At 44.8% G+C, this 16508-nt stretch overlaps 1 long non-coding RNA gene across 1 annotated transcript; it reads left to right on the forward strand.

Moving 5' to 3' along the window:
- The first annotated feature begins 474 nt into the window (after positions 1-474).
- LOC140616875 (uncharacterized) lies at positions 475-2049 on the forward strand. The gene is made up of 3 exons (XR_012017203.1): positions 475-650; positions 969-1114; positions 1193-2049. It is a non-coding gene; the product is annotated as an uncharacterized lncRNA (long non-coding RNA).
- The last annotated feature ends 14459 nt before the right edge of the window (positions 2050-16508 follow it).

The raw sequence follows: 16508 nt of genomic DNA on the forward strand, positions 1-16508 counted from the left end.
ATAAAATTCTGGCAGAGGCCTTGCTTTCCAGGCACATGCAGGGACCATGAGAGGCTGGGCCAAGTCTCTCCGAGGTGCGGGAGGAATCACTGGCGGGCGGTGCGGGTCCACGTGCGTGCGGCAGCGGAGCCCACTGGGCTTCTGCGGGCCTGGGCTGGTGGCAGCGCGGGGGCGGGGGGTGGCGAGCGCGTCCTCCCCTCTGCACCCCGAGCTGCCCCGCCGCTGCAACTCCACCTCTCTCCGCTGCTGATGAAGGAATCCGAGGACTGAAAGGCAGCCACGACCCCGGGGCCGGGCGGGCGGCTGGCCCCGCTCCGCGTGATTGGGCACCGTCTGCTCGGAGCCCGGGGCAAGGCAGTTGAGGCGGCCGGGCTCCGGTTGCCTGAAAGAGCCCGATCTGGGTCCCAGCCCCGCGTGTCACTCCCCTCCGACAGCACCGCAGCGCCGCGGCCTGATTAATGCGGTGCGCGGGGGCCTGCAGGAGCCGGGCTCGCGGTTCCCGGCAAGCGGCCCGGGCGCCCCTGCGGAGACGCGGCTCCGGCTGCTCGGCTGCGACCCCTGGCGGCCGGCGGAGAAACTCTCCGCAGAGCTTCCCAAGCGAAGGGGCCGCTGGACAGAAAGCAAAAGGGAGGATTTTAAAAGAAACTGGGGTAAGAAATATGCACCCCCAGATGGTGCAGGGCCGGGGGGCGGAGAATGGAAGGAAAGCCAAATTTGCTTACTTATAATCTAAACAAGAAGGAAGGGAACAATCTGTCAGAGATGGTGGGGGCTGTTGGAGGGGAATGGGAGGGGAGAAGGTGGAAATGTGAAAATCTGTTTATGGTTGGAACGGAATCTGTTTAATATGATGCTTACACAAAATAAGACTTATAAGTTTTTCCCTGCTTTGAACTCTGCTTCCTTCATCTTCATTATAACTAGCAGTGGGCTCTGATCCGATTTCCTCTTTCATGCTCCCAAACCAGCTGCATTTTAGAAGAGGCATCTATCTATCCAGGGAAATGAAACATACTTGGGCTTCTTCCAGTGCCATCGGTGAGCCTGAGTCACAAGAGCCAATATAAGACAGGAGTGAAGAGCCTGGACACTTGAGGCACAGTGTAAATCCAATGTATGTATGTCGCTCACTAACTGTGTGACCTTGAGCACTTTGCTCAGCCTCTCTGAATCTCTATTTTTTCTTGTCTAGGAAGCGGAGTATATGAAAAATGCACCTCCAGGATTGTGGTGACAAAGATGCAGTAGCATCTGAGGCGTTCTTGCCCTAACCTCTCTCTCCAGGAGAGAGAAGCTGTCCGATGCTATTTGCATTCCCTTCCCTAGCAGGACTCCTTTGGGACATGACTGTGATACATACGGTTTGAGAACAGGCCATGTGCCTGTGAGCAACACAGGAATGAATCCTCCTTCATTTTCCCTGACTCCTTCCCTTTCTTTCTCATCAGTTCACACAGCCCCTGCCTGAACAGAATGATGTGTTTGGTGTGCAAGAAGCTTCTTGGCATGGAGCTGATCCTAGCTTGGGATGGAGCTTGAGGCTTTCAGTTGGTTCTTAAAGGCTATGGATCAATGTCCTTCTTCTCCATGGTGTTAGCATTGCAAGCATGCAATGGTTTGGTGTGCAATGTTCTCTGCTAGGGGCTGGCGTGATGAAAAGTTTCTCTAGGGGCTCCAGCCTGCAAGAGCACAGTCTAGTTGGAAAGACGTGCCGTACATAGAGAAAAAACTAAATAATAACTTACGATTATAAAATAGCATCTGTGAAGGGTCAAATGAGGAGCCCGCTAGCACTATAGGAAATCAGAGAATGAAAACTGACTCAGGGGTGCCTGGGTGGTTCAGTCGGTTAAGCATCTGCTTTTGGCTCAGGTCATGATCTCCAGGTCCTGGGATCAAGTCCCACATTAGGCTCCCTGCTCAGCGAGGAGCCTGCTTCTCCCTGTTCCTCTGCCTGCCACTCCCCCTGCTTGTGCACTGGCTCTCTCTCGCTCTCTCGCTCTCTCTCAAATAAAATAAAATAAAATAAAATAAAATTATAAAACAAAACTGACTCAGATCAAATTTGAGAGCCCATGTACTACAGAAAGTGTCCTGGTACTTTGATGAGGTGGGCAAGCTCTTCTCTGGAATTCAGGTTATATCACTAGAAGGGTGCAACACAGGGTATGCTATCCACAGTGAGGAAGAACATGTGGGGAAAATCCAACTTCTCAAAGTCTCCTGAAGATGCCAGCCACCTCTAGCTTCAGGACATTGGGGGCTTATCTCAGGGAATGACTCTCAAAGACTCCACCTCTCAGAGTATGACTGCTCCATGCCCATCTTCCAGAGGACAAAACTGAGTTGCAAATAAATCCCTACGCATGAGCTAGAGGAAAGAAGATAGGTACAGAGTTACTCATGATTCCTTATCTGTTCATTCATCAGTCCACTTACATAACATCCATCCTTCCATGTATCCATTCAGTCCTCCATGCACATGCTAAATATTATATTTGGAAACTTTTAAAGATTTTATTTATTTAGTAATGAGTGACATAGAGAGAGAGGCAGAGACACAGGCAGAGGGAGAAGCAGGCTCCATGCAGGGAGCTGGATGCAGGACTCGATCCCAGGACCCTGGGATCATGACATGAGCCAAAGGCAGATGCTCGACCACTGAGCCACCCAGAGGCCTCATTTAGCAATTGTTGTATGCCCAGCACTGGTCCTGTGCTGTGAGTACCAAATTATGATGCTTTTCCTTTCCCTCTACCCTGATCAAGATCCTATATCACCCTACTCAATTTTAAAGAGTCTCCCCTTTTGTCCCACCGCATGTGGGGACCAGATGTACTGTGCGATTCACGTGGCTCATTCTATTGCAGTAACAGGGCCCTGACAAACACGGATCCCACCACTCTGGTCAGCAAACTGTCATATTGAATCTAACAGCTGAGATTTTACACATCTACCCACTACTTCCTGAAGGTACAGGAAGAATAGGACTCACAGTACTGGCCCCTTTCGGATCAGAGAGAAATACATCAAGCCGTCGCCTCACCCTACATCTCTGATGACTGACTCACGAGCTGGTTCTAGCCTCTCCCTCGCGATTGCCCGCCTCCCTGGGTGTTCACCTAAAACCATCCCGGGAGCCTTTCCCCCTGGCTGGCTGCCTCTCTCACTCCCACCCTCTGCCCTCATGGGATTTGTGACAATCCGTGCTCTTTAAAAAATTTGCTGGAGTGTATTTGTGTGCTTTAGTGGTGGCGGAATGCTGTATAATTATCTCCCAATTCATCAGGCTCCTTAACAGGCAAATGCCTTTTTTTCCAATAAGTTTTTCTGGCTGAGGCACCCATAGGCCTTGTTGCTACGGAAACCAGAACGTTTCTTTCTCTATTTTAATGGTGTGTTGAAAGCTCTGCGTGTATGTGCGCGCACACATATGGTAGCTGCTCGCTTTTACAGCTCTTTCTTCCCTTCCTACCTCTGCGGACCTGTCTGGCATTTTCTCCCCACATCGCATGTTCCAGAACGTTCCCCCCTCCTCCAGAGCCCCTGCTCGTCCCCTTCCTGCCTTTCACTGTGCCCCCACCTCCCCCTACCCTTCCATCTGGTGTGCTCAGCTGTTTAAAAAGAAATACCAGTTGGCTTGCATGAAATCTAAGAGGGAGTGGGAAATAAAGGGTAATTGTGGAAACAAAGCTTTGCAAAAGGCTTTGACCAGCCAGGTGTTTCCTGCTGGAAGACTCATGGCTTTGCTTGGCCATCTTCCTAGAACGCAGGGCTTCTTCAGAGAAGGAGGACAGGGGATGGAGAGAGCACAGCTCGGTGCAGGAGTGCAGGGACACCACAGCCCAGCAGCACCATCTGCTGCTGCTGCTCCTGGGCACAGACAGACATGCCTCCACCCAAGTCACTGGGTTTGATTCAAGAACTGTTGGATGAGGGGAGGGCTCCACTGAAATTTGTTTCTTTATTCATCTCTTCAACAAGCATTTACTCAACACTTAGTATATGCCTGGCACTGTTCTGGGCACTGCGGGTATGTCGATGGCCCCTGTCCTCAAGAAGCAAGACTTGCTCACCGATAACTGTTAAGACAACATGGGAAGGGATGACAGGCAATGTCATAACTCGGGTTTGGGCTCTGAAGTCAAACCTAAGTCTGAGCTCCAGGCCAGCATTTCTTAGCTGTAACCTGGGGTAAATGGCTAGCCTCGTTAAGGCTCCATTTCCTTAGCTCTAAGAGTAACATCATAACAAAATTATTTCTGATTAAATAAAATAATAAATATTTATTAGCACAGTGCCCTGCCCACAGTCCACACTCAGTAAATATTCATTGCCATTGTTGTCTTTATTATTACCCCTGTTAGGGTTATAAGAGGATCATGATCACAAGCAAGGTGGCCCCCAAGGGAGGCAAGATGTCACAGAAGAGAAGTTGGACCATACATTTTCTAGGTGAGAAAGGTAGAAAGAACATTCTAGTCAGAGGGATTAGTGCGTGCAAAGGCATGAAGTGTGAACAGGGACATGCTTCTATATGGCTACAATGTCAGATACATATATCTGCAGACAGGGACACCATAGGACTGGCCTAGGCTATGAGGACACCGATCACTACCCCAAGGGGATTAAACCTTTAATCAATCCCCTTAATGGACTAAGTAGAAGTTCTTAGGCTTAAGAGAGGCACAAGCAGTTAAACTGTTCAGAGAAGAGTTTTTCCTGGTGATATACAAAATCCCAAAATTAGAGAGCTCTCGAACCTTCCCTTGCTTTAAGAGTAATTGATACCAGCTGATTCCAGCCAGCTCCACACATAAGTTGATCCCTTGCTCTGCTCTGGCGCATGCTTCCAGTGTATTCTAGGCCACACATACCTGGGCATCAGGATATAAGATGCAGCACACCCATCTACGTAACCTAGGCATTGATGCTATGCGGGAGGAGGAGTGATGAGATGACCCCTGAGGTCTCTTCTAGCTCTTGATAGCATGCCTCTAATTTAAAGGAGTGGTTGGTTGGTGCTAGAGGTAGAACAGTTGGCAAGGGAAGAAATGATTGTGTGTGTAGAGGGTAATGTGCTGGCTGGAGAGGCAGAGAAATGATAGGGCAAGATGTACACTGTACCAGGTGTGGCTTAGTGATGGAGCTGGGATGGAGGGGAAAAAGAACAGCCAGTGATAACTCGGAGGCCACTTCTCTTATTCTTGAAGGTTGGGAGAAAGAGCAAATCAAGAGTAAAATTGGATGCACTGGGTTTGGCCTTATTACAAAGGAAACAGCAGAACTGTGAGATATGCTTGGGGGTCACGTGGCACAGCCACCCTCTCCTCTCAACACTGAGCAAGCATTGTCGAACTCTGCAATCTAAAATTATGCCAAATTGTCTTTTCTCTTTGGTTTAAAATAAGACAATCATATCTCTGAAAATAAGTGTCAGCCTTGATTTCTAGTATCCCCTAACCAAAGGTAGTAAGGGGGTGAACGAAATTCATGTGACACAGAGCCCCATGTCCTGTCCACTCCACAACTACTTGCCTGTACATAGGTCTGTAGGGGTTACCATGAATTTTTTATATTTTGGGATGCGTTTTCTCCTAAGAACTCATAAGGAAGGGAGATTTTTTTTTCAACTGATCAATTTGTATTCTTCATTCTTTTAAACCGTTAGAATGGATTTCTTCTATAATTAGAAAAAAAGATATGTACACACACTTTTTAAAATGGGTTTGGTGAATCTTCAAAAGATGCATAAGTAAGATATTTTTTAATGTAGGGAAAGTTTAGGAGGAAATGGGGAGAAACACAGGCTCTACTATGTGCATGGCAGTAGGTGAAGCTCTCCATTTGTATTATCCTGTTTGGGCCACACAACAACTATTGAGATAAATATTCTTGTGCCCTTTTAAACACTAAGAAATTGAAGCTAAAGTCAGTTGGAAAATTTGCTAGAAGTCATACATCTAATCAGTGGTAGACTGAGTAGGCACACCCATGTTTGCAGGACTTCAAAGCCTCCAGCAGGTGCACCATTTACACTAAAAATAGAAGAGGAATAAAATAGTTCATTGATCAATAACAAGGTTGACCTCTAACACAAATTCACAGAAGTTGACACTTTTATCTCCTGGGTTCCACTCCTCAGAATCTGATTGGCCACTGAGTCAATTTATCATGTTCCCGCCTCCTCCAAATTTCTTCAGGCACCAAAATTACTTCTCCCTCTTCATCTGACTCATCTGAACTCCAGTTATGTCCACTTTGAGCTCTGAATCCCAGTTCTTAAAAAGTAAGTAACCTAGTTTAACTGATGCAGGAGTGTGAGAATCTGTTGGCTGTACTCTTACTTCCCTAGCCATGTTTGTGTCATGAAACCTGATAGAACCAAATGACTGTCTCATAGACAAAGTCAAAGACAGTGACAGAAAACAAAATGATGAATTTCAGGTTGAGGAAAGGGAGATATTTGGGGCCCAGTGAGGTTTTTTTTTAACAACTTTATTGACCTATGATTGACATATGTTAAGCCACCTCTACTTAAGGCATGCAATTAGATAGGTTTGGGCATATGTAGAAACTTGTGAACCATCACCATGCCCAAGATAATAAACTTCTTTGTTCAACCCAGAAGGTTCCTCCTGTAGGACAGGTGAGTCTTTGATTCCCTTAAATTGGATCAGTTCCTACACAAGGTGGCTTTGTGGGTAAAAGCGGCTCTTGTAAGCATGATAGAGCTCAATGAAATTTTTGTGAGCTAAATGTAGCATTACAACCAAGAGTTTATGAAGCCTGTTCACAATGCTGGAAATAATTCTGGGCGGGGGGGGGAGGCTGCACACCTATTTGCAAATAAAAATGAGGGTAATAATCTCCAGAAAACATACAATGCTCCTGATAGCATATTCTATACAAGTCCTGGTTCAGAAAATACATTTGTACTTAACATGGGTTAATTATACATTGGAAAATTTTAGCAGAGGTGAGTCCACTGCCTAGGTCCCATGGGCACCAGCAGATGTCAAGCTCAGATCCAGTGGGGCCAGAAGGCCAGAGCTGAGGAGGCCTCTCTATTTCAGACAGCTGTGCAAATAGCCAAAATTTGGGATTTGGGAAAAATTAAAGTCAAGACTAAGGAAGGACCTCCCACCAGACTGTCAGTCCCTTTAGGAGAGAAAGCATGATCATCTATTTCAGTATTTTTAATAACCTACATTTCCTAGCACAGGCCTGGAAATGTTTGTTGGAAAGAAATGCTGAACCATTAATTGGACATCTATTCAAAATGAAATACTCTCTGGTTTCACAAACAAATGGAAGTTCCCAGTGTGGCTTACTCACAGAAATCCCACCATTCCAGAGGTGAGGTAGCAAAGAAACCACCTGGGACAGAGGTTCTCACTAGGATCTCTTGGTATTCTGTGGGCTTCACACACTGAGCATCTACAGCATACCTGACACTGTGCAAGGTTATGCATCAATGGGGGAGAGAGCCAAGCACACAAGCAGATTGGCAGGGGTGATGCAAGAGGAAGAACACATAATACATGCAAGTGAGGTATCTAATAAATCTCAGAGAGTCAAAGAGGACCTCCTAGAGGCTCTGGCCTCCAAGCCCCCTACCTGAAAGAGTGCTCTTTGCAACCTGGTTGTTATGTATCTTGTGTAATACCAAACTACCATTTAGCTTCCTTATCTATAATAATAGATTCACTTCAGAAATGAATAACTGATCTTGGAAAAACTAATCTTATTCTGGAGTAAAGTCACACATTAAATATATGCTTGGTGAATAATGACGTGGGACTTGGGCCTGTTAGCCACTGTAGTGCCTCAAGATGGATGGGGAGTGTAAAGGTTTCTCGGTAAAATATTTCTGTGTCAAGTTCTGGTGTTTATCAGAGCACTAACATCTGTCTTAAAATATATTCAGAAAATGCTTTGTGGAGACGAAGAAAAGACAACAGAATGGAGAAAGTAGGGTGATAACAAGGGAGAGAGAATAAAGAATAAAAATAGTGGGTAGAGCACAGAGAGAAGGAAAGTTTGAGAGAGAAGAAAGTAGATTGGAGGATAAAGATGAGAGGAAGAGGCTGGAAAATGCTGAAAACCAGAGCATAGAAATGCCAGTGGGCTAGTAAAGAGATAATGAATGTAAAAGGAAGGAGCTCCATTGATGAACACACACTGGGGGGAAAAAACAAGACAAAGGACAAAGGAGTGAGGGTGTAAGCATGCAGAGGATGGAGAAATGGGTGCCCAAGCAGCCTAGCCCTTTGCATTGCTCAGGGGGCAAATGTACTGCCTCTAAATGGAAACATGAAGCTTAGAAGGCAAGAAGGCGCTCGCAGATTTAGGTAATGTCAGTGCCATCCAGAGCCAGTGCCTCCTTCCCATTTGAATATCCCTGATGGTGAACTGGAGGCAACCACTTATGGCCCAAGACCCTCCTCCATGAGCCATGCTTCTAAGGACACCCTTCTCCAACCTTCACCAATTCCCAGCATGTCCCCTGATATTTAAGACAGATGGCCAAAAAAGGACAGGGACTTCCAGAAGTCTTCAGGGGCTTGCCACTTGACACTACAGTGACCTCTCTGCTTCAGCAGATTTTGTTCCACACATTCAAGCCAGTCTTTGAAACAAGCACTTAATGGGGATTTTTTTCAAGTGTCCTCATGATAGAAGGACTGCCTAACTTTATCATAAAATATCTTCTAGCTACTTAAATCTTAAAATAGCAAATGTTCCCCTTCAGAATCTGTTTAACTTTTTTTCATTTAATATTTCCTATTTTCTGTTAGAAGATGTGAAAGGCATTCCCTGAATTATGGTGGGGGATTTTTTAGAATGCTTGTGCTGATGCAGAATCATGCTTGTCACAGCAGAGTTGGTATCCCTAAGTCATCAGTATAGACAAGAAACTTATAGCAAGAGGTGAATGATATGACTGTGTTTGAACAGGGAGCTAAGATGACCATGGCAATGAAATGGAGGACATTAATTGAATTAACCAAATTTATCAGTTATTATGAGGTCATTGTTGATCAAATCCGAGAGTCTCCTGGGAAAATTCAAGTGCTCCAGTCCACCCCCAGGGAAGATGGTAAACATCAAAAATAATATTACATTCTCAAGATCACATCAAGTTGGTCATTCCGTCAAGAGATGGAGCTTTCCTTAGAGCAAAGGGTATACCATTTCACCCCCGGTTCATCCCTTTGGTTCTATCCCTTCCTAAAAGTGACTAAAGCAATACCCAGAGTTGCCTTCTCTCTAGAACTGGCTAGCCTTTGAAAAACCAGATGACATATAGGGGACCTCAGAGACAGGGAAAAACCCCTATTGAAGACGACCCAGAATAACTTGAGTAATCGGAGATAGGACAGGCCAGAGCCAGGTTGACCTCTCCCATAAGCCTTTAAGAGGGTGCTGTTCTTTCTGGTGCCTTAACGGTCTCTTGGGAAATATTTTCTCAAGACAGGATGATGGCGACTTGTGGGGTAGTGGCATCTCAGGCTTCACCTATTAGATGGACTTCCTTTGTCTTAATACTGTTTGCTCAGCAAAAGTACATCAGAGGCCAAGATCAAGCAAATCAGAATACAAACTTCCAAGTTCCCTTCAACTATAAGAATCTGTGAATGGGAAGGATGGACACTTAACCTCTTCCCTGGGTGTGAGGGAACAGAAGAGTAAAGAGCATTAACTTAGAAAAAACAAGGCATAAATTGAAGCCTAAATCTATCATAATTCCATGACAAAAGCTTATTTTTAATTGATAGTTTATTGAATGCCTTCTAGATACTTTTTAAATACTTTGAGAGTCTAAGTATTTTATATATATTACATCATTTAGTATTTACTAAAACTCTATAATAAAGATATTATACTCAATTTATAGGTGAGGAAACTAAGGCACAGGGAATTTTAATAGCCTGTCCAAGGTCTTAAATCCAGTAAGCAGCTGAGCTGGGTTGGCTTGACTTCTGAGCCCATCACTACCACACTGCCTCTCTTGGAGAATATCCATATTATATGATTGAGCCTGTCACTCAAGTCCCAAGGCATCTCCCCTACTGCCCTGGACAGCTGCACACACTTCTGATTCTCACTGGGGGAATTTCTCCTAGTCGGGTGCATGCTGGCTAGCCAAACGAGACGTGATTGGGAATAATTGTGACATGATATGGTCTGGAATGAAAAGCAGCTGGGGCTTGAGTGCAGGGAAGCCCTCTGGGGTCTGATTTCAAGGGAAGGAGACATGGCCATCTTAATGATTTCCAGCATGTTTTGGCAAGAGGAGTTAGACAGGAAGGGTGACAGCCATGGCTGATATAGTTGGCAACAGCTAAAATTGAAAATTATCTCCTGTGTACACTTTTAAGTCATCATTCTCAACATGGCTAGACTGGAACTTAGGGGGGTCATATGGAAGGGACAGAAAGGGAAGGCCACAGAAGTCATCTCTTTGGGAGAGTTCTAAGTGGGATGAAGACAGACCCACAGCCTTTTAGACCTTGCATCAGTGAGTGGACTGGAGGGGAAAGGGACAATGGTATGGTGAAAGATCTCCTGGGAGGTCTTCAGACAGCCTGACCACAGTCCCAGTTCTACCCCTAACTATGGTTCTGGACCATGGAGAAATCACTGACTCTCTTTGAGTCTTGAGTAGGAGTTAAGGCTCTTATAATTCTAAAATATTCAGATTTTACCCCAAGCTATTAAGTATTCTGTGTAAAGGTATCTTCTCTATGGCAATTAAAAACAAAGATACCTCTTATAAGAAATGAAGCAATGCAGGTGTTCAGACCAAAGACAAGCATATATTGGTCTCTAGTTCGCTATTCTGAAGGCATAAAGGAATGTCTTTCTTTCTTTCTTTCTTTCTTTCTTTCTTTCTTTCTTTCTTTCTTTCTTTTTCTTTCTTTCTTCTTTCCTCCTTTCTCCTGCATATCGGTCAGCATGCCTTTGGCTGCAAGTAAGAAAATACCAATTTAACTGACTTAAACAATATGGAAATGTATTTCATAAGAAGTCTTGAAGTAGGCCAGCTTCAGAGTTAGTCAATTCATCCTCAAAAATCCAGCTTCTTTCCATCTCTCCCCTCTGCCATCCTCTGGGGACAGCTTTGTTCTCAGAAATAGGTTTTCCACAAGGTTATAATGATGGCTGCTGTATTTCCAGGTGTCATTGTCAGATACATTGTCTCTCTTCTGTAGAAGAAAGAGTCAGAAAAAAAAAAGTCAGTCTTTTCCCACACATCACTTTTTTAAGAGGAAGAAAAAACAATTTCCAGAAGTCATTTCATATCTCATTGTCCAGAACTAGTTCATATGCCTAATCACAATCAATCACAGGCAAAGGGACTGGTACCACCATGACGGACTCTGACTATTCAGCATTAACAGAGAGATTTGGGGAGAGGCAGAAACCTGAACAAAATCTGAGCTCCAAAAGCAGAAAAGAGCTGGAGGTAACTATGCAGTTGGTAATTGTGGTAAAGACAACTATTTGATATCCAGTACTCATTTCCCCTTCTTCTGTAACAGCATAAACCCTACTTTTTGATTGGGCAGTTTGCTACCCAGAATAAAGACTACATTTGTCAGCTTTCCATTTTCACCGCTGTGCATGGCCATGTCATTAAACTCTGGTCACTGAGGGATAAGCAGAAGGGCTGTATGGAACTTTTGAATTGTTGCTTAAATGGAGCTAACTCAGCTTGGAGACCTGCCAGCTATATTCTGCTTTCCTCCTTCTTCCAGCCTGCAGCCCAAATATGATGGCTGGAGCTCCATCAGCCATCTTGGCTCCTAAGTCCACCTAGAGGATGGAAACCACACCCTAGAATATAGTAAAGCAGAAAGACAAAAGGAGCAAAGGTGACTGGTGACTCCAGAGCCATCATATCTGCCTTCAACAATTTATCTCCATACGTATGTGAGAGAATAAATTTGTGTATGCTTAAGCCTTTATTTGTCTGATCTGTTGCTTACCACCAGTACAATTCTTAACTGATACAGAAACCAGCAATGAATGCTACACTGCAGGAGTTAAATTATGTAGGTTAACTGAATTTACTTTCTCAGTTTGGGAATGCATGAAAAAACATAAGCAGAGAGAAATTTTGGAATCAGACTGATCTGAGTGCAAATTCTGGCTTTATCACTTACACCTGTGTGACCACTGGTGCATGATTTCACTTCTTTGAGCTTAATTCCATCATCTGTTAAAATGAAGCTTCTTATTCTTACTGATCATGACAGTTAAATAAGAAAATGTTTCCAAAACACTTTGTGTTGTAATTGCATATAACAGATGCCCAGTAAGTGGTCCTCAATGTTAGAAGACAATCATACACTTATAAGGACTTAGAAATCACAAAACCCAAACTCTCATTTTTATAGAAGAAATTGAGCACCATAGAGGTGAAATCAGATTCCCAAAGGATCTTGTTGGAAGGCACAGTTATCATGTTATTCACAAAGGATACTTTCATCATTCTGTGCCCTGCATGGCATCTACATTGCCCACAGCCCTGGCGCTCCAGGACTTCTCTTCTGGACATACTGCCCAACCCCTGATGAAGGACAGATGCTCAGCCCTGAGCATCAGCCACCGAGATGGTGTTCTTTTCCTGCACTGATATCATCAGTCACATCATGTGGTACTACTTTAATTGCTGTCCTATTTTTGGAAAAATAGATGGCTAAACATAAGCCATTTTTTTCTTAGCATTTTTTTGGTTACTGAAGCAAAGTACTCAGTAAATAAGGACTGATTTGCATGACATTTTGCATGAATAGCGATGTTGAATGAACAAGGTAACAGACTTTGAACTTTTGTAGGCATTCTATTCAATTTTAAAATGATTTTTTTTGTTAATTCCCAGTAGATTTCCACTGACATTGAAATCAACCACAATTTTGGGAGGCCTCTGGTGGCTACAATGGGAAAATACAAAAGCAATTATTAGCCTGTATGCGTTTGTTTAGCTAGGTGAGGTATGCCTTTATTTATGCACATTTGGCGATGCAGATTTTCCAGGCATGGGGACCCTGGTTCTACTCTGAACCCCAGGTAGCATCAGAGTTTTAGGCATTATCAGGGTCTTGCTGGGAGCCAAAGAGGACTCATGCCGTGCTTTCCCAGGTCAGAACAGGTCAAAATAATGCCCACAGAAATTCAAAGTCAAGAAAACACTGGAAAGGAGAAATAACCACCAATCTTACATTCTAGAGGTAGCAGTGTATTCCAATTTTGGCTTGTATACTAAATAGATAGCAAGTTTCCCCACTAAAATAACTAAATAAAAGACTTTTGGTGTCTTTTCCACCCAACACAATGAGAATGGCCCATCACACAAGAAACTTGCCCAGTGTGACTATTTGTTCACATAACTCACCCCAGGGTATAATTGTAGAGCATGGCAGTGATGAATGACTAGGAGAGAACAAATAAAATATAATAATAATTCTACTCTAGATTTAAATAGTGCTTTTTCTTCCCAGAGAAGAAAAAGGGTTTTCCTATATATTAGAAGGTAAGAGTGGGTATTATTATCCTCATTTGTGGATAAGGAAATGGAAATGTAAGCTGTTTGTCCAGAGACTTAGAATAAAGCCTATTCAAGATGAATAATAACCTTTGATATCATCTCTGCCATCTCTTCATTTCTCAGATGAAGAAACTGAAGTCAGGCTGGCAATGTGATTTTTCCAAGACTGTGTCATTAATGGCCAAATAACACACCTAACCCTTCATTGGGCCAGAAACAACCATTAAGTCTCCTGACAACCCAGTAAATACTTGTTCCACTTTCAAGTCCAGCTTTTCCAGGAACATAGCACCAAAACAGACTTCCCATCTAGCAGACCAAGGGCTGAGTCTCCCTGGAGGGGGTGGTGGGTGAGGGTGGGGGGAGGATTACTTCAGAACAAGAGGAAGTGTCACAATAATAACTAGAAAGATCTAACAGGAGTAAACTTTCCCAACGTTTCCATACAGAAACTCCCTCTCCATATCGTGACAGCATGCAAATTTCCTACCTAACTCTGTCTTTCCACCATTAGCATGGTCACTCACACCCCACAATAAGAAGATGAGATGCTGCCGAGTATGGAAAGAACCTCAGTGGGTTATCTGCCTTCAAGGATTCTCTTCTCTGCAGGTGTCACCCCTTTCCCAGGCTTTGATGCACCATGATATGTAGTCCAGACATATCTGGAAAGTCTGGAAAGTCCCAGCCCATGGAAAGTCCCATCAGGTTCTGCATTCCCCTGAGGATGATGTTCTGGGCATGCCTGTGCAGCACAAAGCTGCTATGGTTGGGCTTTACCCTGGGGCTCTTGGGCTACAAGAGGCCAGGGTAGCCACTGTCAAGGATGAGAGGTCCGAGACCACAGAAGAATGTGCAGTCTGCTACAAGAGAAAAAGGAACTGTCATGGTGCCTTCTCTCTGGGGATCTCTGTCAGAACCATAGACAAAGGTTTGAGCAGAGGCTGCAGCCACACAGAGCCCGTGCTATCCTTGCCTCTCCTCCTCCTGTCAGATGACCTCACCATCTTCCTCCACATCCCCTGGCTGCTGAAGATTCTTGCTGCCCCGGGCCTCTGCCTGTGGTCTGTGGTAAGTTCTGTACACTCCTACTGTTAAGACAGGTGGAAAACACTTGACCTTCTCCCCAGTCCCATCATCCCTGCCCCACCACCCCCACCTCACAACCTCCTTAGGTGGCCAAAGCCCATTTCCCTTGCTTACAAGACAAAGGAGGGGATTGCTCTTAAGATTACACACCAGGCCCTTTTCTCTCAGATATAAATGTTCCTCCCAAGGTCCTGCATTTCACATCAGGAATAGATCCTACTTAGCAGAAATGGAGATGATAGTTTCAATTCTAAATCACAGGATGTTCTAAGATACAAGGGCATGTATGACATCACCACTAATTCAGATATTACATAAATATTTACCACACAAAGCCACTATCCAGAGGAACAGAAGAGGGATGATGAGGTACTCGGAGTTACCTGAACTCCTTTCCCCTGTGAGGTGATACTCCAATTTTGTGCCTGTGCTCCCCACGTAAGCTTTCCCAAAAGGGTATTTTGTCACACTTCTTACATGTAGCTCTTATGGGGTGTCCTTGACCTCTGAACTTCAGTGACATGTGCAGCCACTGTGCATATTTCTGCCCCCACCCCTGTCCCACCTCCTGGCTCCCACCCAGCAGCCAGCCACAGCAGCATTGGCATAAACATCCCAATGCTCAGTTCTGCATTTCTTAGCAGCTTTGCATGTAAGCGGACAGCTATCCAGACCTCTGCTTTTCCTTCCTCTCCCTCCTGCTGTCCACATTTGGGCCATTTCGCTGCTTATTAGCACTTCAGATGGAGGACATGAAGGAGTAAATGTGAAAATCTGATTACTCCATTTTGCTGTTTTCTGGAAGCAGTGGCGAAACATGGGTTGCAAAAGAAGGCAAAGCCATTAGCTACTGAAATCTGTAGATCTCAATTAACCTTATTTCCTCACAGATCACTGAGAATTGACAATAAAGTTATTTTCTCTTCAACTTTCTTCAGGAAAAAAAAATATTTTATTTCTGATGCCAGCTTTATGGGCATGGACCAGGACCCATCAATAATCCATAGCTTTGGGTGAACTCCAAGAACCCAAAGCTTGGTGAGTGAGACCACAGACAGAAGACAACATGAAGGTTCCTGGGGTCATAGGGAAGTGGTCATAGGGAAATGTTCCCTTCACTCTGTACGCCCACATGTGCAGCCTCGATGGCATTGGCCTACTGGCTCCAGCCCACTCTTCCTACACAGGCTTCACCCCTACCCCTGCACCCACTTAGACTGGCCTCTCACTGCCCTGAACCTCATCTCACCCTCTCCTGCCTTCATCCTTGTCTGAAAGTCCTTTCCCAAATCCAAGTCTTTAAGGTCTGGCTCAAGTCCAAGAGCACCACAAAGACTTCAAGACAATGCCAGTCATCACTGCTTTGAACCCCTACCACAACCCCATCCTGTCATCTGGGCACGTACTGTGGGCAGATGCCATCGCCTGCACAAAGCTCAGATGGGTACCAAGGGTAAGGGTGGCCCAGCCAGCTGCAAACCCAGGCCCTGTCATTTCCTCAAGTTAAGTCTGCCTCTGTGTCCTTTTCTGCAAAATGAGCCTGGAAATAGAATCTACCTCCTAGATTTATTTTGAAACCTAAATGAGAGAAGACTTTAAAGCAGTTGGCACAGGGCCAGGCAGGAAGTAGGTTCTGGGTGCGTGGCACGTATGAGCATTGTTAGCAATGTCCCCACCTACCCCAGTCACAGCATGATGCATGGTGGGCCACTACATGGGACCTGCTCTGGACCGCCACGGATGTTATGGTCTACCAGGAGAGTCCCAAGTGGTGTGGCTTGTACCTCGGTGCCTAGGACTTCTAATCAACCATCTCTTGGATGTTTGCTCAGATTTCTCTCTCCCCACAAGATGCAGACTC

This window comes from Canis lupus, chromosome 25 (assembly GCF_048164855.1).
Source record: "Canis lupus baileyi chromosome 25, mCanLup2.hap1, whole genome shotgun sequence".
NCBI classification, from domain to species: domain Eukaryota; kingdom Metazoa; phylum Chordata; class Mammalia; order Carnivora; family Canidae; genus Canis; species Canis lupus.